The sequence below is a fragment of the Eubalaena glacialis genome, chromosome 15 (genome assembly GCF_028564815.1).
Source record: "Eubalaena glacialis isolate mEubGla1 chromosome 15, mEubGla1.1.hap2.+ XY, whole genome shotgun sequence".
Lineage (NCBI taxonomy): Eukaryota > Metazoa > Chordata > Mammalia > Artiodactyla > Balaenidae > Eubalaena > Eubalaena glacialis.
This window is the reverse complement of record NC_083730.1, coordinates 88,048,997-88,072,309: the sequence shown is the minus strand read 5'-3', so window position 1 is coordinate 88,072,309 and position 23,313 is coordinate 88,048,997. Positions and strand designations below refer to the sequence as shown.

The 23,313-nt window shown below is 56.1% G+C and overlaps 1 protein-coding gene across 26 annotated transcripts in view; it reads left to right on the top strand.

Moving 5' to 3' along the window:
- The first annotated feature begins 3,593 nt into the window (after positions 1-3,593).
- Positions 3,594-23,313, top strand: part of NCOR2 (nuclear receptor corepressor 2) — a 223,007-nt gene continuing 203,287 nt past the window's right edge. For 7 of the 26 annotated variants that reach the window (XM_061169328.1, XM_061169332.1, XM_061169330.1 and 4 more), the window contains exons 1-2: positions 3,594-3,791; positions 15,161-15,240. The gene's annotated coding sequence lies outside the window, so the exon portion shown is untranslated. Of the gene's footprint in view, positions 3,792-7,796; positions 7,861-12,315; positions 12,334-15,160; positions 15,241-23,313 lie in introns of those variants that run through there. The other 19 variants (XM_061169335.1, XM_061169334.1, XM_061169333.1 and 16 more) reach the window with 6 other exon arrangements.

Sequence of the window (23,313 nt, the reverse complement as noted above, 5' to 3'; positions counted from 1 at the left end):
AAGTTTGATCTGACACCGTGGCTGTCCATATGGACCCAGTGACCCTGAATGGGCATCTCCTGGGTGTCAGGCCCTGGGCTGTGCTCAGGGAGCAACTCCCCCCCACCCCGCCACCTAGAGGATGAGACAGATGGAGGGAAGTAAAGGCTCGACTCTCAAATATCCCAGAGGATTGAGTGCTAGAAAACAGGCCAGCCATCCCCCCTTGTTTCTGGATTCTCCAGGGCCAAGCCTGACCCCCAGCCAGCCCCCTTCTCCCCTGTGTTGTATTCATTTATTCATTTGTTCCCTCATTCTCAATACATTTTTTAAAAATATACTTATCTATTTATTTGGTTGCGCTGGGTCTTAGTTGCGGCAGGCGGGCTCCTTAGTTGCGGCACGTGGGCTCCTTAGTTGTGGCATGCAAACTCTTAGTTGCGGCATGCATGTGGGATCTAGATCGAACCCAGGCCCCCTGCATTGGGAGCACAGAGTCTTATCCACTGCGCCACAAGAGAAGTCCCTCAATACATTTTAATTGAGTGCCTACTATGTGCTGGGGATACAGCAGTGAGCCAGGCAGATGAGGTCTCTGCTCTCATAGAGCTGACATTCTGATGACAAAAGACAATATATAAGCAACATGCCCAAGATAATTTTAGATGGTGAAAAATGGTGAGGAAAAGGAATAAGGGGATGGGTTAGCGAGTGCCTTGGGGGTTTTAGATAGAGGTTCAGTGAGGGCCTTTCTAAGGAGGTGATATTGACTTGGGACTTGAAGTTAGAAGATTGCTGTCTCAGGCAGAGGGAACAGCAAGTGCAAAGGTCCTGAGGCAGGGATGAGCTTAATAGTTTGCCAGGTATTTAGGAGGGAAAGGTTGAATGATTGGAAGGGGGACAGTGGGATCTGAGCCTAAGGCAGAATTTGGCTCCATTCAGGTCAGAGCCCCTTAGATGCATACATTAGAAGCTCTTAGCTAACCCTCATTCCCGAGGGGTGTAGGGGCCCTCCAGAGAGGCTGTTTGGGGGCCAGAATATTCGGCAGTTTTTCAAAGCTGCTGTTCCCATTAGTTACATGTGGATCCCTGGGGTTGCTGCTCAGAGCCCAGTAGCGAACGATACGGAACACTAAGTAGCAGTCAGGGCATGGGATGCAATCTGTGGGGGGCTGGGTGTAGGGGCTCAGCTGAGACCTCTTCCACCTCATCCTTCCGGAGTCAGGGTTCAGAGCACCCATCTGGAACTGCTAGCTGAGTGAGTCCAGCAAGTTAGGTTGTTAACCTCCCAGGGCCTCAGTTTCCCCATCTGTATTGTGGGACCCATCTCAGGAGCCCCCAGGCCCCCATCTGAGGGTTTCTGGAGGGAATTCATGAGCTCTGAGGACATGCACTTGTGTTGCTCCCTGCAGCCCATGAGGATGAGATTAATAACCAGAGAGACAGGAGTGGGCAAGAGGCCAGTCTTCTGCAGAAAAATGCCGCCCCTTCTCCTGGCCTGGGAGTTTCCATCTGTCACGGGGTTGGTCCAGAGGACACCGATGGTTGAGTCTCTACTTGGCTCTTCGAGGGGTTTCCAGGTGACCCCTGGGACATTACAAAGCTGACAGTCCCCCTGCCTGTCTGACCCCCTCCTATGCCCCTAGACTCAGCCAGAGCCCCACGGCAACCCTTGGGAGGCAGAAGCTGGAAGAAGGAACCCCTGAATCTACCGCAAACCCTTCTCTTCAGTGCCAAATCCCAGAGCGGAATCTCATTGAAATGCAAATCCTGGGGAGTGTTCTCAGGTGACCAGGGGTTGGGGGTGAGGGCTCAGGAGCCTGCCTGGTGGGCAGGCTGAAGAGGGCTCCCCAGTTCCTGCCCTCCCTTCCCTCCCCCAGACCCCTCTGGAGGGCTAGTCCTTCCTTCCTTAGGTCTGGCTTTTGACCTGTGGATTCCCACGCTCTGGTTGGGCAGCTCTGGAGCTGGTGGGACCAGGACGGGAAGGGAGGGGCCGTTGACCTGAGACCCCCCCCCTTCTGTTCCAAACTGCAAACTGCCCCTCCACAGACACTTCCCTTTTTCCAGATTTCCTCAGCCTCAGGTGCTCCCCCCAACCCTCCCCAGGAAAAAAGGACCCGAGAATCCTGAGGGGGCCGAGAGGGACACATTGCTGCCAGGGCAGCCGGCAACCCCTGCAGGCCGGCTGAAGGCAGAGGCACGCCCAGCCCCTGGAAACCGCATGGCCGCCTCCCCACCGCAGCCATACCCCACTCCCCCTGGGGGTTCTCAGATGTTGGCAGATGGCAGAACTGAATCTGCTGAGACGTCGCTCCAAAAAAGGAAAGTTGAACTGAAAAAAAAAAAAAAAATTTCAAACTCTCGTACATCTTAGGGGAAAGCAGAGGAGGAGGGAGGGTCCCGGTCTGGGGCTCCCAGTGCCCTCTGCTGTTTAAAAGATCTCCCTGGGTTTGAGAGGGCTGTCTGGGAGGGGCAGGAGGAGGGTAAATGAGGACACACCGTTGTCAGGGCAGCCAGTGGGGCTCCTGTTGGAGCGGTGACCGCCTGCGTGTGCGCGGGCGAGTGTCCACATGTGTGCTCGTCTGTGACCCTGCCTACTCGTGCTGTGTGTGCCCGACCACAGGCTTGCAGCATCGTGTCTGTGCATTTGTGTCCCTGAAAGTCCCCAAATGGGAGTTCACGCAACGCACTGCGTCCCTACTGTGAAAGGGCCGTGAACAAGTAGTCAGAAACCCTCGCCCTCTAGAAACGGACATTCTAGTGTGTGTGTGTGTGTGTGTGTGTGTGTGTGTGTGTGTGTATGCCTGCGTGTGTGAACTCCTGTCTGTGTCCGGGGTTTGTTTATCTGTGGTGACCTTATGTCTTATGAGTCTATGTCCTAGGCTACGCTCACGTCTGCGGGGGTTTGCGAGTTTCCCCACGTGTTCACCTGGGTTAGATGTTCTCTCTGCTGAGGCCCAGTGTGTGAATGTCCACTGGTGAGAGTTCTGCGCCCTACTGTGCGCCAGCGCCCCCAGAGCGAGCTCCACCGTGGGTGTCGCTGCGCAGCTGTGTGGGTCCCTTAAAGGCCCTGTGTGTGGCCCTCCCCATATGACCCCTCCCCATCCACTGGCCGCTCCTGAGTTATAATTTAATAGCTGAAACGCTATTCCGGAGAAGTATCTGGGGCTGGGGAGGAGGAGGGCGTACGGCCCTCAGGAGGAGGAGGGGGCGGGATGGGGAGGCGCTTTCCCCCTCCTTCCTCCTTCGCGGAGCTGCTAAAAAGGAACTCGGCGTCGCGCCCAAGTGTGTGTGTATCTGTGTGGCAGCCCGTGCACGCGCGAGTGGGTGCGCGCAGGCCCAGGGGTGGCGACGCGGGCCCTTTAAGGAGCCCGAGGGGGCCGGGCCGGGGCGCGTCTGTGCGGGCGGGGAGCCAGGAGCCGGGAGGCCGAGCCGCCGCCTCCCGGGCTCCTGCCCCGCCCCCTCCTCCCCCTCCCGCCGCCGCCGCCGCCGCCGCCGCCGCCGCCGCCGCCGCCGCCGCCGCCGCCGCCGCGGAGCGGAGCCGCGGGCAGGCCGGGCCGCACCGGAGCCCCGCGTCCGCCCGCGTCCCGCCTGAGCCCTGCGCCCGCGCCCTGCGCCCCGCGATGCGCGCCAAGTTGCGGACCAGGGACCCGGGGCTGGCGCCCTAGGAGGCGGCGGCGGGAGGATCGCGCCCCGGCTGGAGGCCGGGCCTGCTGCGCGCCCCCAGCCCGATCGGCACCGCCACTTGCCTGAGCGCCCGGGCAGCCCGAGCGCACCCCGAGCTCGGGCGCCGCCGCCTCCACCTCCGCGAGGTGAGTTGGGGCCGGGGGTCCCCGCGGAGGGCCGGGGTGAGGCGCAGGGCGCGCTTCCGGGGGAATCGGGGAAGATCGGGCGGCGCACGCGGCGGAGTTGGCGGGGCCCCTGCACTCCCGAGTTGGCGCTCTCGGGGGTGGCCTGCTGGGGAGTGAGGCGCCTCGTAGACACTGCGGCCCGCGTGCGTGGAGGTGCCGGGGAACTTAGGGGAACTCCAGCTCCCCAGCGAGGGGGCAGGCAGGAGGGAAGTGGCGTGGGGGTGGGCAGGCGGGGGGCGCCCTGGAACTGCGTAGGGCAGCCCCCCACCGTGTGCCACAGCCCTGGGGGCATGGCCGCCATGCGCCTCCCTCCTCCCCAAGCGGCCTCGGACTTAGGGGGGTGACACTGCGCCTTATTTTCCAGCGGGCAGTGCGGCTTTGGGGAGCCTCTGGAGATGGCACCCTCGGCTCCCCGGCCTGCCTGCTGCGGAAGGCGCCTGGGGGGTTCCCGCCGCCGGGGAGGGGGTGTTGGCGGTGGCGCTCCTGGGCGAGGGACCGGAGGGCTCTGGGTGGGGGTCTCCGGGGAGAGGCACCCCTTGCTCCCCCCTCCCCCGTGGGCTGGTGTTCCTGGTGTCTGGGCCTGCCTCCCGCGGCTGGTGACGCCTCATTGGGCCGCCTCCTGGTCCCTCCCCCAGGCTGTGCGGATACTTGGGATGCCACTAGTTTGGGAAGTTGGAATTCGGAGCTGATCCCACTTGGGCTGGACCCGGAGGCCCCAGGCCCTGGTGCTGGGGGAGCACCCCCAGAGACTTGGAGGGGAGTGGGGGGGACCCGTGGGGCGCGCCTTCCCAACCCCGGACGCTTGCAGGAAAAAGCCCGAGGGAGGGAGAGAGGGCTAGGCAGGCGGGCGGGCGGGAGAGACACGCTGTACCTGTGAGCTGCTGTCGCCCGGGCCCAATTAGCGTGGGGCGCCCGGCGTTATTTTTACATTGTAGGTTTATTTTTTTGGAAGCGAGGGCCCTCCCGCCGCCTGTCGTGCGCTCCTGCTCTCCGAGGGTCTGGTGCAGGCAGCGGAGGCGGATCTGTTCTGTCGGCTCAGCCTCCTCCCTTCCTCCCCCTCCTCCTCCACCCCTGTTGGTGAGAACTGGTTTTATTATGATTTTTTTTTTTTCCCTTTTGCAGATTTGGAGGAAGGATGTGTGAGGGAGGCAGGGAGGAGGGAAGGGGAGAGGATCCCTGTGGAGTTCTGGGCTCGTTGGGTTGTGTTATCGGTGGCCTTGACTTTGCCCTTTTAAAACCAGATCTGGGTCCCCGCGGCTGCTTTGATAGAAGGGGCTCTCCGGGCCAGGAGTGAGCTGGGAGGGCGTCCCAGGGCATTGTTGTGTACCTCGTCGTGGGTGGCATTTTTTTTTCTTTTTCTTTTTGGATTGGTGGGTGCGGGGAGAGCCCTCAGAGAAAGGAAGAGATGTGAGCTGGGATAGCTGAGCCATTCACAGCCGACTCTGCAACTCAACGCCTTGGGTTGGAATCATACTTTTGCCACTTTACTGGCAGTGTGACCCTGGACAAATTACTCAACTTCTCTGTGCCTCAGGCTTCTCGTCTGTAAAGTGGGGTAAAAATAGTACCGAGTTCAGAGGGTTGTTGTGAGAAGTGAGGTGGTAATACATAGAAGGTATTTGTATATGTGTTACTACAACCACTGTTACTGTTGTTGTTATGATTCCTGGGTTCTAAAACTTGGCCTTTTAATCCAATGGCCTGGACATTTTGTGAGAAGGGGCTGCCTTGCATTTTGCCTGGAGATCTGGTGAAGGGAAGGGGTCTTCTTTGCACCCCCCTTTGCTTTTCCCGGTGAGGACAGAGAAGGGCAGGTGGCGCCTTCAGCCCATTGAACAGATGCACAGACCGAGTCCGGCTGGCCCGGAGCCGGCGGTGAGCGGGGAATCGGCGGCGGCGGTGGGGCGGCTGCCAGGGCATCCCGGGCGCTGTCTGGCAGCCCCGCACCGGCTGCCGTGTCCCTGCTTGGAAACTTAACCACCGCCGCCGCCGCCGGGTGCCCGGGGAGTCTGAGGTACCCAGACGTGGGGGCGGGAACGCAGCGGGCCCCAGCCCCGGCCTCTTCCCACCGAGCTATTTACGCTTGCTCCGGGATCAATACTATTGATAAATCCATGTAAATGGTAATGTGGCTGTCAGGCCCCGCTGAGGGATGGAGACCCCTCGTGGGGCAGCGCGCACCTCCCTCCCTCCCTCAGCGAGGGTTTGGCTACGTGGGAAGGATTTATTTGGCATAATCCGTTCTTTTCGCCCAATTAATAATACTCATACCACCTCCTAAAGATTTCTGAGAGCTCTGCAAACACGAATTTAGCTGCGTGAAAGGCCCGAGCTGGGAAGGCTTGATTGTTCCCAGGGCATGGGGGTGGGAGGACTGGCGGGGCTGATGCTTGCCCGCTGGCTGGCGTTGGAAAGAGGCCCCAGGAGTCCCGGCCCCCAGCGTCTTGCCATTCAGGCTGGATGTGGAAGCTGCCTGGTCCGGATCCACGCCCCCCCCCCCCCCGCCCCGCCCCGCCCCGCCCCCGACTGCGAGTTGCACGGGGGAGGTACCTTGTGCTGTGTTCCCACCCAGACCTGAGGCCTGTGGGTGGAGAAGTTGGAAGGGGCTCCCTTCTTAAGAAGCAGAGATGCATAGGCAGGAGAGCTGGGACTCTCACCGCTTCCTTCCAACAGCTCTGAGAACAGAAAGTCCCCCACATCAAATGCTGCCTCTGACAGTAGGGGGTTGAGAGCTTTTATTTGTGTGTGTTTTTCCCTCCTCCTCTGTTTCCTCTTCATCTCTCTAATGCCAACAGCAGCCTCCCCAGGTGACACCTCTGAGACTGGACTCCCTGCAAGGGGAACAGCTTGCGGGAACTGGTCATTCCTGCCCCAGGCGCCCAGGAAAGGGGGCCAGGAGGGGACCTGAGCCTGGGCTGCTGCTTGGGGAGGGCCAGGCTGCCCAGGGTCAGGCCAGGGGTGTCATCTTAAAAGGCTTGTCCCATGGGTGGGTATGTGGAGCCCCCAGGGAAGTGATCCTTGGAGGGGGGGAAGGGACTTTACAACCTGTCAAGTGAACTTTTGGCCTAGGAGCTGGAAAATACTATGTATAATGCAATAGTAATAACAGCCAACACATAGAAAGCACTTACTATGTGCCAGGATCTGCCCTCAACAGGAATCTACCCCTTTACTCTTCATTACCATCCTGTGAGGTCAGGGCTATTATTATCCCATTTTATAGATGGTGAAATTGAAACACAGAGAGGTTAAATGACTTGCCCAAGGTCACACAGTTTGGATGTGGAACTAAGAATTAAGATCTGGGATTACTCATGGTCGCATTGGTGCAGCAAGTATGAACATACTGCAGACCTGCTCTGTGGAGCTGCCATAGAGGATAGGAAAAAAGAAATTATGTTTCTTATTTGAGCAGCACCTGCAGATCTTTGCCCCAGGGGGCCTGGAGACTGAGAACTTGTTCTTTCCAGGATTTGGGGAGGGGCAGTGCCAGAGGCAGGTCTGAAGTTTCTTTGAAGTCTCCTTTTATCTTAAACATTCATGCACATTTGGCATTCGCTCTGGCGATGGGGCTGTGTTTATTTTGAAATGAAAACATGGTTTTGAATTATTTAGCATGGCATATAACGGGACTCCAGAAAGCTGCATCAGATGAGTGCCTGTACGCTGGCGGGCAGCCCTGGGGTACTTTGTAGCTGGAGACCTTGAGAGGTCCCGGTGCGGATGACAGCTTTTTCCTATTTTCCAGATGAGGGTGCAGGTCAGAGGTGCAAGGCCAGCCCAAGGTCGCATGGTGGTGTGACTTTTGCTTATGATGATCAAAATCATCATCATTATCTTTCTTTTAGACCAAAGTGAGGCTTTTCTGTCTGAGCACTTCCAGAGCACCACGCCCAGCTGGGCTCCGGCTAGCCCTGGGGGAAGGAACTTTCGGTTTATAGCTCCATAAAGAATCATCCTGAACCAACAGTACAGGACAGTCTGGGAGCGTTTTGTCCGAGATCCGCACCTCTGATCATTTCAAGTTCTGGTGAGTTGAATGCCCGGCTTAGCGATGTGCAAGCAGAGTGCCCTGGGGCTGGTCCCTGCCCCTCTGAGAGTTTGGGTCCCCTGGTCTGTACACTGGGCACAGTGCCCACTGGGGGTAGGGGAGAGGATTAAGGGGCTGAAAGTGAGAGCGCTGGGTTTGATGTTCGGCCCTACAGTTTCAAGCTGTGTGACTCTGGACTGGTTACCTAACTTCTCTGAGCCTCAGTTTGCTCGTCTCTAAGATGGGGATGATGATGATGATGATGATGATGATAATAATGATGATGCTACTTCTGATTTTATTGTTGTGAGGACCCGATGGATGTCATGATACATCACAGGAGCTGTTGCTACTTTGCCCCCCACCAACCATTGGAGAGGAAAGGCTTCCCGCTGTAGAATTTATTGTTCACCCCAGGTCCTCTCTGACAGGCTGGTTGGACACAACCCCTTCCTCCCTCTAAAGGGCTGCTGGGAGGGATCCTCTCACGGCATAGTCTCTTCACCTGAGCCCCAGGCCTGGGCTTGTTGCTCTCTGGAGACGGCAGGCTCCTCTCCTGTTGGGCTGGTTGGTGATTCACAGATGTGCCCAGCTCTCTCCCTGGGCCCTTGAAGGCTGAGGTTTTCCATTCCGCCTTTAATCCCCCAGTGCCTGTCAGGCACTGAACTTGGAGGGCTTGGGCAGCCTGGAAAGTGGGGGAAAGACTGATGGGGAGGACACAAGGAGCCTCTTGGGGGAGGGCCGAGTTTCCCCTTCACCTGGCAGCGGGGAGGCGGGGATGGTTCTAGAATGGGCTCCTTTGAAGTCAGACCTGATTCAAATCCTGCTTCCCTCAGTTAAAAACTCAGCGAAGTCTCTGAACTTCCAGCCTCAGTTTCCTTATCCTTAAGTGGGGGAGGGGTGGAAAAGAACGCCCCCTCAGAGGACCGTCCATAGCTGCACTGCCCAGTCGCTCCCAGCGATGGTGGGAACTGTTCTAGATCTTTGCTGTCCCGTAGCCACTAGGTGTGTGGGGCTCTTGAGCATGTGGCTAGCGCTGTCGGAACTGGTAATTTTATTCCATGTTAATTAACTTAAATTTAAAAAGCCACATGTGGCTGTGCCTGCTGGCTGCCCTGATGAGAAGGCCCAGGGCTGGATGATGAAACAAGATTCTGTGTATGGGAGCAGGGCCTGGCTCTTAGCAGCTGAGTGTTTTCCTTCTTCTGTGTGTTTTTTCTCTGCCTGGTGCCACTGTATCCTTGTCATCTTGGAAGGACACCCCCCCCCTTGTGTGGTCCTGTTTCCCAGCAAAGCCTGAGGCTCTCCCGGGTGCTGGCCCAGGCTCCTCTGCCATCCGTCCACCTCCCCTTGCCCCCCTTCCTAATGTCTCCACCCCCTCCTGTCCCACCAGCCTCTGGGGCAGCTCTGACCGGGAGACCTTTCTGTGATGGTGCGAACGTTCCGGACCTGCCCCATCTGCCCAACACCTCAGCCACTCTCCACTCTTCAGGTGGCACTGAGCACCTGAAGTGATGCTAGTGCCATCTAGGATCTGAATGTTATTTGCTACTTGATTTTAATACGTTTAAAATGTGACTAGTGGGCACCGTCCCTCTTGGGCAGCTTGACCTTAGAGCCTTGCCTTCTCTGTTGACTCAGGGCCAAACGCCTGTATTCAGGCCACTGGCTGGATGATGTTCTCACCCTTCTTGGTCCTACCAGGCCACCGTCCCTGAGACTGGAGAGCTGGCTCAGTGTCCCCCACTTCCTTCCCTGGCTGTCATTTCTCGAGCACAGGAGACAGCCCCAGGTCTGTGCAAAGTGTGGGCAGCTCCCACTCGGAGCTGAGCTCAGGTCCATGGGTCTTGGACTCAGGCTCAGAGGAATCCCGGTTCGTAGAGATGATGGTCCAGCCCCCCCTTGTCTGTTTCTGCACCTGCAGATACATCCGGAAGGCCTGCTTCCCATAGGGGCCGCCATGGTCCATATGTTTTTCTGCTATGAATTAACACATTATGGATGTCTTTCCATGTAGATAACAACTAGATTAACTTTTTTTTTGGCGCGGGGGGATAACGTTACTTTTATTTGTCATTTGAAAAATACAGAAAACCAAAAAGTAACTCACTGAAACCCTGCCACTTGCCTCGGGCTTTATAAAAACGTATTTTACTACAAGAAAAAGCATGGGCCTGTTAAAAAATTAAAACAGAGCCCAGAGGTGTCGAGGGAAGTCTCATTCCTGTTCCCGCCCTCCCGTTTCTGTCCCCCAAGGCAGATACACATGGGAAAAGTTTCCTCTCAGAGATACTCTGGCCATATGTCCACCTCACAGGGACTTGGATGTGTGTGCTCCGTTTAAAAACAAGCACACAAATGATATCACACCCTGTTCACATCTTACTTTCCTCCTTTAAGTTATAATACATCTTAGGAGTTTATTCTGGAATATATAGAGAGCAGGGGTTAGCAAACTACGGCCCACGGGCCAAATCCAGCCCACCTCCAGTTTTTATATGGTGCACAAGCTAAGAATGGTTTTTACATTTTTTGATGGTTGAAAAAAATAAAAAGAAGAAGAGTATTTTGTGACGTGTGAAATTAAGTGAAATTCAAATTTCAGTGTCTGGAAGTAAAGTTTTATTGGAACGCAGCCATGCCCATTCATTCATGGGTAGTCTGTGGTGGTTTTCAGGCTATAGCTGCAAAATTGCGGAGTTGTGACAGAGGCCGGAAGGCCTCCAAAGGCTAGAATATTGATTCTCCTGGCCTTTACAGAAGACATTTGCCGACCCCTGATAGAGAGCTCCCACATTCTTTTTAACTTCAGCATAACCTTCCAGGGTTATGTCAAGGAAACTGGGGCCCTGATGAGTTTGAGGGTCACACTGAGCAGGCCCGAAAACCCCTCCTTCTGCCTGGCTTGCTGTTCTTGCTGAGTTATGCTGATGCTGTTGTAGAACGCAGTAGGGCAGTGGGGATGGTTAAAGCAGATGACCTTTGGCACCATTTTTTTGCCTCTTAGATGATGTTTGAGGCTATAATCCCTTCTGTTCAGCGCTACAGAGTTGCTGTAACACCTTCGGTGTGGTGCTACATAGTTTTCACAAATTTTTGCAAAGTCACTTAGAATCCATCTTGTTTCCCTCTTTGCTTTGACTGTTAGGGCGCTCGGAGCCAAGTCTGCAGCCTGCCTTCAGCAATCTGATCTGGTCTGTGTTTTGGTTTTACCGACTTCATCCTGATTTCAGATTGGTTTGTCCCTGATTTTTCTTTTTGTCTTGACCTTGCTCTCTGATTTTTTTAAAAATTAATTAATTAATTAATTAATTTTTGGCAACGTTGGGTCTTTGTTGCTGCGCGCGGGCTTTCTCTAGTTGCGGCCAGCGGGGGCTGCTCTTCATTGCACTGCGCGGGCTTCTCATTGTGGTGGCTTCTCTTGTTGTGGAGCATGGGCTTTAGGCGTGTGGGCTTCAGTAGTCGTGGCGCGTGGGCTTCAGTAGTCGTGGCTCGTGGGCTCTAGAGCACAGGCTCAGTAGTTGTGGCGCACGGGCTTAGTTGCTCCGTGGCATGTGGGATCTTCCCAGAACAGGGCTCGAACCAGTGTTCCCTGCATTGGCGGGCGGATTCTTAACCACTGCGCCACCAGGGAAGCCCCTTGCGCTCTGATTTTACCTTATCCTATGCATGCCTGACAGATTTCTCAGTTCTTGAGGGGTGGGCTGGAGCAGACAGGAGTAAAGGAGAGGAAAACACTTGCGAGATGTTTCCAGGTTTGTTCCCCCTGAGTGCCTGTGGGGTGGTGAGTGGGTGGTCTCCTAACAGATGATTCCAGAAGGAAATCAAGGCCCCATGGAGTGTCTTAACCAAGGTCATACCCTGGGCAAGAACCAGGGTCTTTGGGTGTCCATCCTGGGTCAGACTTGGGAAGGTGACAGTGAGTGAGTTGGAAGGTGCAGGATCCCTATTGGAGGCCCCGGGGCCCTTGGGAGCCACTTGGCCTGAGGGAAGACCCTGCAGTGGGGTAGGTGACGAGTTTACCACTCCTGGGTGGAGGGTCACTCCTGTCTGTTCCATATCCGGGGCCCAGGGATCTTGGAATTGTTGCGGTGGCAGTGCTGCGGGTGTGTCCGCATGGAGGGGCCTCTGGGCTCCGCTTCCAGCCTTGGTGCTCTGCGGATGCTTTCCAGTGTTTTTGCTTCCTTCTGTTGACCCTGGGATACTTCTCTGAGCTGGAAAGGAAGTGGGGGACAAAGTAACCCACGGGTGGAATCAGATGAGACCAGCAACTGGCCGCCCACTGGAGGGCATGTGTGGCTGTGTCTCCCGGAGACCTGGGGGCCCAGGCTCTCTGCCTCCTGTCTCCTGGGGTTGGCTTGGTTTTTGGTGACGTGTGTTTGTGTTTTAGGGCTTGTGAACGGAGCTCAAATGAGCCACGGGGCGGAGTCCGGTGTCTGCCTCTTACTGGCTGTGCGATGCAGCCTAGGACAGGTAATGGAGCCTCTGTGCAAAGCTTCTCAGTTTACTCACCAGTGAAATGGGGTGATGAATGATACACGGCCTCAGAGGGTCTGGTGAGGCAAAGGGGGCTGAGGGGCCATTTGAGGCGTGAGTCCATCCTTCAGGCTGTGTCTTAGTCCCTCTCCTTGCTGTCTGCGGCTCATAAACCCATGGAGCCCGCCCTGGGGCCAGGCAGGTGGATCCGGCAGCCTCCTTCCCTTTGTCCCAAAGGGGCTTCAGGCCTGATCTGTCCCAAAACGGACCCGCGGTCCCCCCTCGCCCCCAGACCCCCCAGCCTGGGCTTCCTCCCTGAGTGTGGGGCCGAGCCAGAGAGCTGGGGGTCACCCCAGCTGCCCTCCCACCCGCCCAGCGCCTGCAGAATCATCCTGCCCCCAGTCTTTTCTGTGCAGAGCTGCTGGATGGACCCTGTGGGTGAGTGCCCTGACCTGACTCAGAGCCCCATGAGCCCTCAGGGCTTCCCGGCACCTCTTGCATGAAATCCAGGCCCTTCTCACTGCCTCGGAGGCCTGTCTGCCCCGGCGTCTGCTGACCTCCGACCTCCCCTTGGTGGCCACCCCTGCAATAACTGTGTGCTATATTGGGGTGGGGGGGGGACTTCTGGCCAGGAGGTCAGGAGGGGTGGGTGGGAGGGGAGTGGATTTTTCTTTGTGGCCCAGGGGGCCTCTCTGGGAGATGATGGCAGTCAGAAGTCCCTGAGGCCAGGCCCGAGGGTGCACACAGCAGGGGGCCCCGTGGGGAGGGGGTGCCTCGGGGGTCCCTGCTTGCCCTCACGCTGAACTCCTGTGCCCGCCGCAGACCCTCCGGGAGCATCGCCCAGTGCTGCTGTCTCCGTGGCCATGGCAACTGCCTGGCACCGCGGCACTGCTCGTTAGGCTAACGAGGCGAGCCTGCTGGGCCAAGATGGGGGGCCGGGGACGTGCTGCCCTGGGGCTCAGTGGGGCTTGTCCGCCAGGCCACCGGGCCAGGAGTGGAGCGGGGGCCCTGGACGGATGCTGCAGAGCCCAGCGGGAGTCAGGGGTCCCCAGGGTCCTGGGGGCTTGGGCCAGGTTTTCAGGGTGGGGTTCTGGTGGGAATTAGGTGTGGTGGTTACTCCTGTGACCAGTTAAACTAGGGGAGGATGAAAGCGGGGGGAGAGATTGGGAGGTGCCCACTTTTCCCTGCCCCCCACACCCACCGAGGCCGTCTCCCACCCTCCTAAGTATTCTTAACCATTTTCACTTTTGCCCACTTCTGCTACCTGCACTCCGTCTAGGCCACCGTACTGGGTGGAATAGTGTCCCCTCCCCCAATTCATGTGCTTCCCAGAACCTCAGAAGGAGACCTTATGTGGAAATAGGGTCGTTGCAGATGTAATTAGTTAAGATGAGGTCATGCTGGAGTAGGGTGGCCTTAAATCCATTAGGACTGGTGTCCTTATAAGAATAGAAAGTCGTGTGAAGACGGAGGCAGAGAATGGAGTGATGCGTCTACAAGCCGAGGGTTGCTGGCTAGATCCATGGAACAGACTCCCTCGGAGCCTCCAGAAGGGACCACTCCACCCGACACCTTGATTTCAGACTTCTGACCTCCATAGCTATGAGAGAATAAATTTGTATTGTTTTAAGCCACCTAGTTTGTGATAAGTTGTTATAGCAGCTCCAGGAACCTAATACAGCTCTCATCATCACGTGCTTGGACTATTGCAGTAGCCTCCTCACCAGTCAGCCTGACCATCTGTTCCCCACATGGCAGCCAGAGGGTTTTCTTTCAGGCCTGTCCCTCCTGTGCTCAGAGCCCTCCTATCTCAGACAGCATAAAAGCCAACTCTTTATCTTGCTTACAAGTCCCTGCACAGTCTGTGCCCCCCGCCCCACCACCATTTCCCTTTCTGATCTGCTGCCCTTGCTCACACTCTGTACCAGCCACACTGACCTCCTTGTTGAAATGCACCTGACGTGTGCCTGCCTCAGGATCTTTGCACTTGTTCTGCCTGCAACACTCTTCCCCCAGGTGTCCGTGTGACTTGCGTCATTTCTTTGCCATCTTTGCTCAGATGTCACCTTTTCTGTGGGTCCTTCTCTGGTCTTAATTAAAATTGTACCCTCTCCTCCTCCAGGCCTCTCCTTCCCTCCTTCACGTGTCTCCTTCTGATGAACTCTGGTTTTATCTGTTTAACTTGCTGTTGTCTGTCATCCCTGCTAGAATGCATGTTCCAGAAGGGCAGGGACTTTGGTCCACATTCCCTGCTGCATCGCCATTCTAGAACAGCTCTGGACACAGAGTAGGTGCCCAATAAATGTGTCGAATGTCAGGTTCTGGCTGGGCATGACCTGACCTGGCATCCCAATGCAGGATGTCTTGGGATCCCAAGTTGTCTGTCTTTCCCTGCATCTGATACCTTTTCCCTCACCTGTGGCCCTCCTCAGACCCCCGGAGCTTGCTGGGCTTACAGCTGCTCCCTCCCTGTCTCTCCTGTGGGTGGTCATGACAGTCCCCTGCAGAGCAGAGCTGATTCATGAGCTCTGGAGTGGCTGGGGTTTGAGATAATAAGGTCCTGGCTACTTCAGGCCTCAGTTTTCCCATCCACGAAATGGGCACAACCAGATTGCACGTCTCTCGAGGCTGTTGGGAGCGTTAAGTGAGGTCACACAGGAAGGGGCTTGCTGCCTGACACTGAGAGCACAGAGAAAGACTTCAATCTGATCGCTGCTTGGTGGTGGTGGTTTCAGTTTGCTGTGCTGGTTTTTAGAGGAAGGGTGAGACATCATAGCTGCATGACTCCAGGTGCCTGGGGGACTTAAAGCCCATGTTCCCTTAGGCAGGTGGCCTCTGGATGCTCTTGTGACCTGAGACGTCTCCTTCCTGGCCCCATGCGCCCGTCCCCTCCATCACAGGAAGGTAAGCTCTGCAGGGTCCGAGGGGGGCATTCCCAGGGTCTGCGAGGCCTGTCTGTTGTTTGCTGAGAGAGAAGACCCCAGGTAACTTCGCGGAACCCAGGGGCAGGAGGAACCCTTCTCCCTTTCTTGGGCTGGGTTCTTCTTTCACTCTGTGCCTCAGTTTCTGCATCTGTAAAATGGGGGTAAATGTCTTCCCTGCCTCCTAGGGGAGTGGGGTGGATTAGGGCACCTGGGGTGGCCTCTATGATGGTGACCTGCCGTGGACAGGTTGTGTGCATACCATCTTCCTCCCCACCTTCCTTGTCTGGTCTCTGGGCAGGGCTGGGGGCTGGGCTGACAGAGGTTTTATGGGCGAGCTCACTCCGTGTTGTTGTATGTTAGCTCATTTAAGCCCCACAATAACCAGAGCCCCACAATGACCACAATGACAGTTGTGGCCAGAACTGTTAATTTCCCTGTTTAATGATGGGAGAATCAAGGCACGGAGTGGTGATGTCATTGGTTCAGGGCACATGGCTTGTAAGCGCTTTCCTCGGTGGGTGGCTGTCACAGGCAGGACCTGGCCTTTCCTCCTGTCTCCCTTTCCCGTGGACTGTGGATCCCCGGGCAGGGGGGTCGGCTTGGGTCCACCATGTGCCCAGCCCTGGGCACCTCAGCTCACCTCTCTGCCCTGGCCTGGCCTGTTTCCCTCGAGGTCACACTCCCAGGCTCCCCGCAGGCTCCTGGGCTCTGCCTTGCAGGAAGCTGACCCCGCTGTCTAGACTATAAATAGCAGCCGCAGCGGCGGGCAGGAAGCTGCATCTCATGGCACCTGGGCTCTGGCTGCTGCCCCCTTGCTGCAGCGCCTCCTGGAACTGTGCTTCTCCCAGTGGGAATGCCGAGGCGGAAGCGTATGTGCACCCCAGGCGCTGCTCTGCAGGTTTGCTGTGTGACCTTTGGGCCCCCGTTGCCCTCTCTGTGCTCCTGAGCCCCTGGCCATGTGTCCGGGATGCCTCTGAGCTCCCCGTGCTGTAAAGAGCACCTCCACGGTGTTTGGATGGCAGCCAGGGAGGTGTGGAGGGCTTGGTGGGTGGTTTGACACTGGGGGGGACGGGTAGTGTTTTCCTTGGAGGGGAGGTAAGTGGGAGGGGGGCATTGAGGGAGCCTGGGGAGGGGAGACGGGCCCTTTCCAGATGCAGGGTGGAAGGGGTGTGGGGGAGGATGAGATGGAGCTGCCTGGAGGGTCCTGGACTGGGAGGCAGGCCATGGGGTGGGCACTGGGCATTTGAGACCCATCTTGTTTACTGGGTTGCTGTGTAATTTTTGTACAACCTCTCTGGGCCTTGGCATCCTCCTCCCAGATTTCCTGGCAGGAAAGAGACGCACAAGGGTTTTGAAGCAAGGAGAGTATTTCATCGTGTCCTCTATCATCTTTCGCGTTGCGATGGCTATTATCGTTAATATCATTATGTTGTCACGGGGCAGGTTTCACCTTGTCCCTGTCCGTACCGCCAGGTCCTTGGAGACCCGGCTCTTGGGCAGGGGTCAGTGAGGTGTGGTCATCAGCAGCCATGGGGGGAGGGTGCTGGCTCACACCAGGGATGCCCCTAGTGGCCGTGCTGCTGGGCACATTGGGTGGCCTCTGCTTCCCCAGGCCCTGCTCACCACCCATCAGCTATGTAGTGAGGGCTTGGTCCTTTGGGTGGTTTTCCAAGCATGAGTGTCGTGCTGCCGGTCAGTTGAACCTTGCAAAGCCTTCCATTTTCCCAGAGGCTGTGTGCTTTGTTGGTGCCAGTGGCATTCTTGACCTAGAATGCAGGGACATGAAGGTTTCAACAGGGCGTCTTCCCTGTTATGGATCTTGCTGGAGTGGGGGATGAACAATAGGGCAATTTGTGACTAGTCCCCAAAACCCACAAAAGTTGCCCAAGAAAATTGATTGATGAGTTATTTGTTGTCATCTTAGGGAAGTCTCTAGTGATAAGCCACAGGGCTCTGCCTGATTCACATTTCCATCAAAGGCTAGACTGGGCGCCCTTGGGGTATGTATTTACCATACAGATGACGGAACGGGGTATGCCTGTTCCTGCTCTGTAGGAGTGGAGAGACTGAGTCACGTGGACTCAGTACTTGCCTGCTGGAGCTCAGGGTTTGTGGGCTGGGCCTTTGGAGCAGTTCCCTCAAGGCCCGGAGATGTTTGGAGCCTGTGGGAAGGAGGATAATGGTCTCCTCCAAAGATGTGCACGCCCCTAAACCCCAGAACCTGTGACTGTGCTGTGTTACATGGCAAAGGGGAATGAAGGTTGCAGATGGAATTAAGGATGCCAATCATTTGACCTCGAGGTGGAGGAAGTTATCCTGGATAATCCTGGCGGGCTCACAAAGGTCCTTATATGGAGGAGGCAGGAGGTTAGTCCAAGAGATTTGAAGATGCTGTGCTACTGGCTTTGAGGATGGAGGAAGGGGCAAGGAGCCAAGGAGTGCAGGCAGCCTCTAGAAGCTGGAAAAAACAAGGAATGCGGGCTCGCCGAGAGCCTGCTGCGGGAACACAGCCCAGCTGACATCCTGATTTTCGCCCTGTTAGATCCATTTCAGACTTCTGACCTCCAGCACTATGAGATAAGAAATCTGTGCCGTTTCAGGCCACCGCGTTTGTGATCATTTGTTACAGCAGCAAGAGGAAACTCAAACAAGAGCCCTCATCTTCCCTGAGACCCCTAGCAGCCAGGTGCCACCTGGTCATTTAGACCGTGTGTGTCCCTGCAGCCAGTGACCTTGGAATCAGGTGACTGCTCCGTGTCTTGCCCTTGCCCTGGGGCTATGGGTGAGGGACACAGAGTGAAGAGAAGGACCTGCAAACTGTAAAGGGCTGTGCTGGAGAAAAAAAATGAAATGCAAGAAAAAAAAATCTAGAAGCAGAGAGATGACCATTTGGAGGTTTTGGAGCAGGGAGGGAGTGGTGTGAAGCAGGGATGTTTGTGTGTGCATTTTTTCTTCATTCCTTCAAATCCGCTGGGGGTACCTGCCTCCAATGAAGGGCCAGAGGAAAAAAAAAATGTGTCCCCAGCCTGTCCGCCCCAGCCATGACGAGCCACAGATGATTCTCCTGGGTGGGGTCTCCCAAGGGACAAGTGCTTCACATTCTCGGGGCAGACGGGCGATGCCACGTGCTGCTTCCTTCCCGGCTTTATTGAAAAGAGGAAGAAAATGGCCCACGCCTTCAGCCCGAAGGCCTCTGGGCCGGCTTCCAGAAACCTGAAGCCTGCAATTAAATGAAACTGGATCCTTAGGTGGGGAGAGCTTCTCTCGCCTGAAGAGGAGGCTCTGGAGACCAGGCCCTGGGGAACCACTGCTCGTGGATGGGCTGTATGGGGTCTGGGGGGCAGAAAGGCTGCCACGGGGAGACAGTGGGAATGTTCTAGCCAGCCTGAGTCCAGGAGGCCGGACTCTGGGCCACCAGCTAAGGTGGCGGCTGCCTTTTATTAAAAAAAAAAATAATAAAAATTACAGGTGACTTTCTGGTCATTTGAGTTTCCTCCCCAGAGACTGCCACTTCTCCACGGGACATGTGCTCGTCTAAAAATGTTGTCACACTTGCACGGACCTCTGCATGGTTTCCTGCGCGGCCTGGGGCCCCCGTCTCATCTCCAGGCTGGAAAGATGCACGTGGCGTGTCTCTCTGTGTTTGCCGCTCTGCAGTTTGCTATTAGAATGAGCCACAGGACTCTGCCAGTTTTGTAGGTCAAAAGTGGTCGAATATTGACAGCTTTTATATAACTCAGCCTAGTAATTTCCTCTCCACGTTGAGACAGGCAAGCAGACTGGAGTGGTTCCGAGCAGGGATTCTGATGGCGTGGGTCCCCATCCCTCCTGGCCTCTTTCCAGCTGTGAGGTGTCACTCTGTGCCTCAGTTGCCCTATATGTAAAATAGGGACTGAAATAGTACCTATTTTCTAGGATCGTTTTGAGGATTAGAAGTGTAATACACAAGGCTAATCATGTAGCTGTTATTGTTATTTTTAAAAATTCCCTGGCGGTCCAGTGGTTAGGACTCCGTGCTCTCACTGCCGAGGGCCTGGGTTCCATCCCTGGTCGGGAACTAAAATCCCTCGAGCTGCGTGGTGTGGCCAAAAAAGAAAAAAAAATAAGAAAATAGGATTTTGCGACGTGTTGGTGCAGTTAGATCTAGTGGATGATTTTTTTTTTTTTTTGAACATCTTTATTGAAGTATAATTGCGTTACATAGTTGATGAATTTTAACTTCTGTAGAGATAGTATCTTGTCGTGGGGATACAGGACACGTGATTGGTGTGTTCCCTAGATACCGCTTGGGTTGATTGCCGTGTTTGGAGCTTCTCTGAGTGCCTCCAGGTGCCCACGTGCTCTTCTCCTCCACGTATTCCTGGCAGTGGGACCGCTGGCTTGTGGCTCTTCCAGCCGATGCTGGCAGGTTCTGCAGGGGGCTCCCCCGGCTGGCCCTCTGCGGTGGGGTGTGAGATCTCCCCATGGCCAAGGACTTGGGTAGGGCGTGTGGCTCGACAGCTGCTTTACGAAAAAGACTTTCTTGATTTTCAGAAGCAGAACCAACCTCTTCTTTGTATTTTTATTTTATTTTATTTTATCTTATTTTATTTATTTTTGGCCATACCACGTGGCAAGGGTCTTAACCGCTGGACCGCCAGGGAAGTCCCTGTGTTCTCTATAAATTGGAAAATTAAGACACAAAAAAAGCCTGCACACACACACACACAAAATACAGCCATGTTCTCACCCCCCCAGAGAGAGAGACTGTTGGCATCTTGGTGTCTGTGGGTTTTGATGGAAAGGACCAGCTCAGACCTTTGCTGCCTGGAAGTGATCGCGGGGAGAGTTCGGGAACAGGAAGCTATCTAGATTCTGCAGCCCGCGCTTCTAGACCTGGTGGGTCGGAATCCTCAGGAATGGGGCGGGTAATTGACGGCTCTGGGGTGGGGCTTTGAGTCAGTTGGACCCGGGACCTTCCTCAGCCCTGCAGTTGTTGTGTGACCGTGGACACGAAAACCTCACCCCTGTGATCTCGTCCCCTTGCAGGGTTTTGCGCAGCTCTGCACACTGTAGGTACTCAGTTAAGCAGGATTTCTCAGCCTGGGCATTGCTGACGTTTGGGCTGGATACTTCTGTTTGGGGGGCTGTCCTGCACACTGTAGAATGTTTAGCGGCATCCCTGGTCTCTACCAGTGGTACCCGCCACCCGTTGTGACAACCAGGAATGACTGCAGACATTGCCCAGGGTCCCCTGGGGGGCACAGACACTCCCCAGGACGCCTGTAGTATATGAGGGCTGTTAGGAGGGCAGAGAGGTCCCGTGAGTGAGTCTTCCTTGGAGTCTGTGTCCAGCATGTAGATTTTGTTCATTCACATGTGCTCACTGGGTACCTACTGTGTGCCAGGAGCTGTCCCAAGTGCGAGGATGTGGCTGGGATCACGCCAGGCATGAGCAACCCCACCCAACCCCCCAACAGGCATAGACAGACACTGCCCACCCGCCCCGGCTTGGCATCGGCATATGGTGGTGACTTAAGGCCCGTTCCTGCCTCAGTCTCCTCATCTGTGAAATGGGGGAGGTGTTGCCCTGAGGGTTGCCGGTAATCCCGCGAGGAGCTCTGTCACCTTCGTGGGCTGGCTGTTTCCTTTCCGGGCCTCAGTTTCCCCATCTGGAGAGTGGCATTCGTGGTAACCCTTGCCTTCTGGGAGGCTGTGGGGATTAAGAGTCCCTTTGCCCGGGCATGGGGCTCACAGTAGGTGCTTTGTGACGGTGAGCAGGTGACCTGTGTGCACAGACTCGGAAGGCCAGTGTGCACACACCTGCCCTTGGGGGGGCGCTGCAGCGGGGCTGGGGCTGAGGGTGGGCAGGGTGTCCTCTCCGTGCCTGGCTGTGCAGGTGGGGGTCTTGGCTGGAGGGGCTCAGCTGCCCTCCTCCCTGGGTCCCCGAGGAGCCGGCTCAGTGGAGATCCCTAAGGCGATTAAGTGGGTTCATTTGATCCCGAACGTGAACTTGAGCAGGCGGCTTATCTCCTGGAGATGAAAGCCGGGCTGGCGAGGAGCCACCTGGCCCAGGCAGGGAGTGCGGGATTTTCTCCTCCACCCCCTACCCAGCCGGGGCCTCTGCTGGCGGCTTTTGCCCCACCCGCCTCCAGCCCCTTCAGCCACATGCGATGATGGACCGAGGGCCAGGTGCTTTTCCGGGTCTCATAGCGGCAGGCACTTGCCGTGTTACTTCGTTTGATCCTCTCAATCTCGCGAGCTAGCAACGATCGCATCATCCCTTTCCCTATGTTACAGGCAAACAGCTAAGGCTCAGAAAGGTCGGCTAACTTACCCAGAGCCACACAGCATCCCGACAACCCCTGACGATATTTAGAGCATATACTTGGAAAATCCCCTTTACTCCTTGGCACTGAAATTCCTCCTGAATTCGGTCTTGACTTTGCACAGAATTAACAACAACAATAACAACAATCAGTGTACACTGTGGTATAAAAGGAAATGGGAGGAAGTGCTGCTGGCTGCCCCTCAGAATGAGTAAGTGTCGATGCGATGCAAGTGAGATCAGAAGCGTTTCGGTTCTGGAAACACGTGAAAGTGATGCTAAAGGAAAAGCTAGTGTCTGGATCGGTTCTGGCAGGTTTTTTTTTTTAACAGCCAGGTTATTTGAAAATTGTGTGGAGAGGGTGACTTTCGTGGCGTGGGACTGTCCCACTGGCTGAGTGCCAGTCACAGGACAGCCAAAAACATCCCTGCCACTTTCTGAGATGTTCCAGGGTGGGGACCCTGCCTTGGAGACCCCCTCGGCCCTAACAACACAAAAACAACAATATGTTGTTAGTGGGGGGCGGGACCCCTGTGCTCGAGACCCTCCCTGCTTTCATAATGGCAGACCAGACACTGTGGTCCCCCTCCCCCCTCCACTGTCTGGCTCAGCACCCACACGGCCTCCTCCTGGCCCCTGAATCCATCCGCTCTTGTCCCTGCTGTGCTCTCCATGCTGCAGGCAAAGGGATCCTGTCCGAAGGAGAATGAGAATCTTCAGCTCCTTGTCTCACACTCTCCCTTCCTTTTTTCCTCCTCCTCTGAGAATAAACCCAGAGGCCCCAAGGGTGCCGGGGAGCTGCTCACCCTCACTGACCCATCTCTTGGCTCTCGCTCCAGCCACATCCCTCCCCACCCCTGGCCTCTGCACTCAGCCGCTGCACTTGCTGTTCCCCCACCAGGGATGCTGTTCCCTGCGATCGGCATGGCGGCTGCCATCAGGTCTCAGCTGAGATGTCACCCTCAGGAGGACCTCCTGGCTGCCCAGTCAAGCAGCACCCGCACCCCCTGCAGCCACTGTCCCAGCCCCCCACTTAGGTCTGTAGTTGTTGATCTGTGAAGTTTCTTGGTTGATTCCTTCCCCTGGTGTGTTGTCAGCCTTCCCACATCAGGTCACTTCCGAGGAAGCAGGAGCTGCCTCTGTCTTGTCCACTGCTAGGCCCCCAGTGCCTGGAATGGTGTCAGGACGTAATAGGGGCTTGGTCAGTTAGTGTTGACGGCTGATGGGTCCCTGGCAGCGAGACCGGGCCTGGCCTGATCTGGAGGAGGGTGAGGACGGGTCCTGGACACAGGTCCCTTGTCCCTCAAGTGGGTTCTACCCTGTCTGGAACTGACCAGACCAAGGGGCCGGCCCAGGGGAGGATGGGTGCCACTGACTGCTATTTCCTGCCCAGGAATAGAGGCCCTTAGGGGTCAGGGTAGGGGTGGGGTCAGTGCGGCGACGTAGCCCCCAGGATTCTTTTGGCAGTGTCTAAAGACATTTCGTTTATCCCAGCCTGGAGGAGGTGTCACAGGCATAGCGGGTTGACGCCAGAGATGCGGTGAACATCCTCCAGTGCACAGAGCAGCCCCACAATGACGAATGATCAGGCCCAAGTGTCTTTAGCATGAAGACCGGGCATTGGGCCTTAGGAACTCACATCTTGATTGTGCCCTGGGCAGGGGAGGGCAGGAACACCTAGATTCCCTTTTCATGCTGTGTCCGTATTTCTGTGGCCCAGAGCATGCTCTCCCCTCCCCTCCCCCC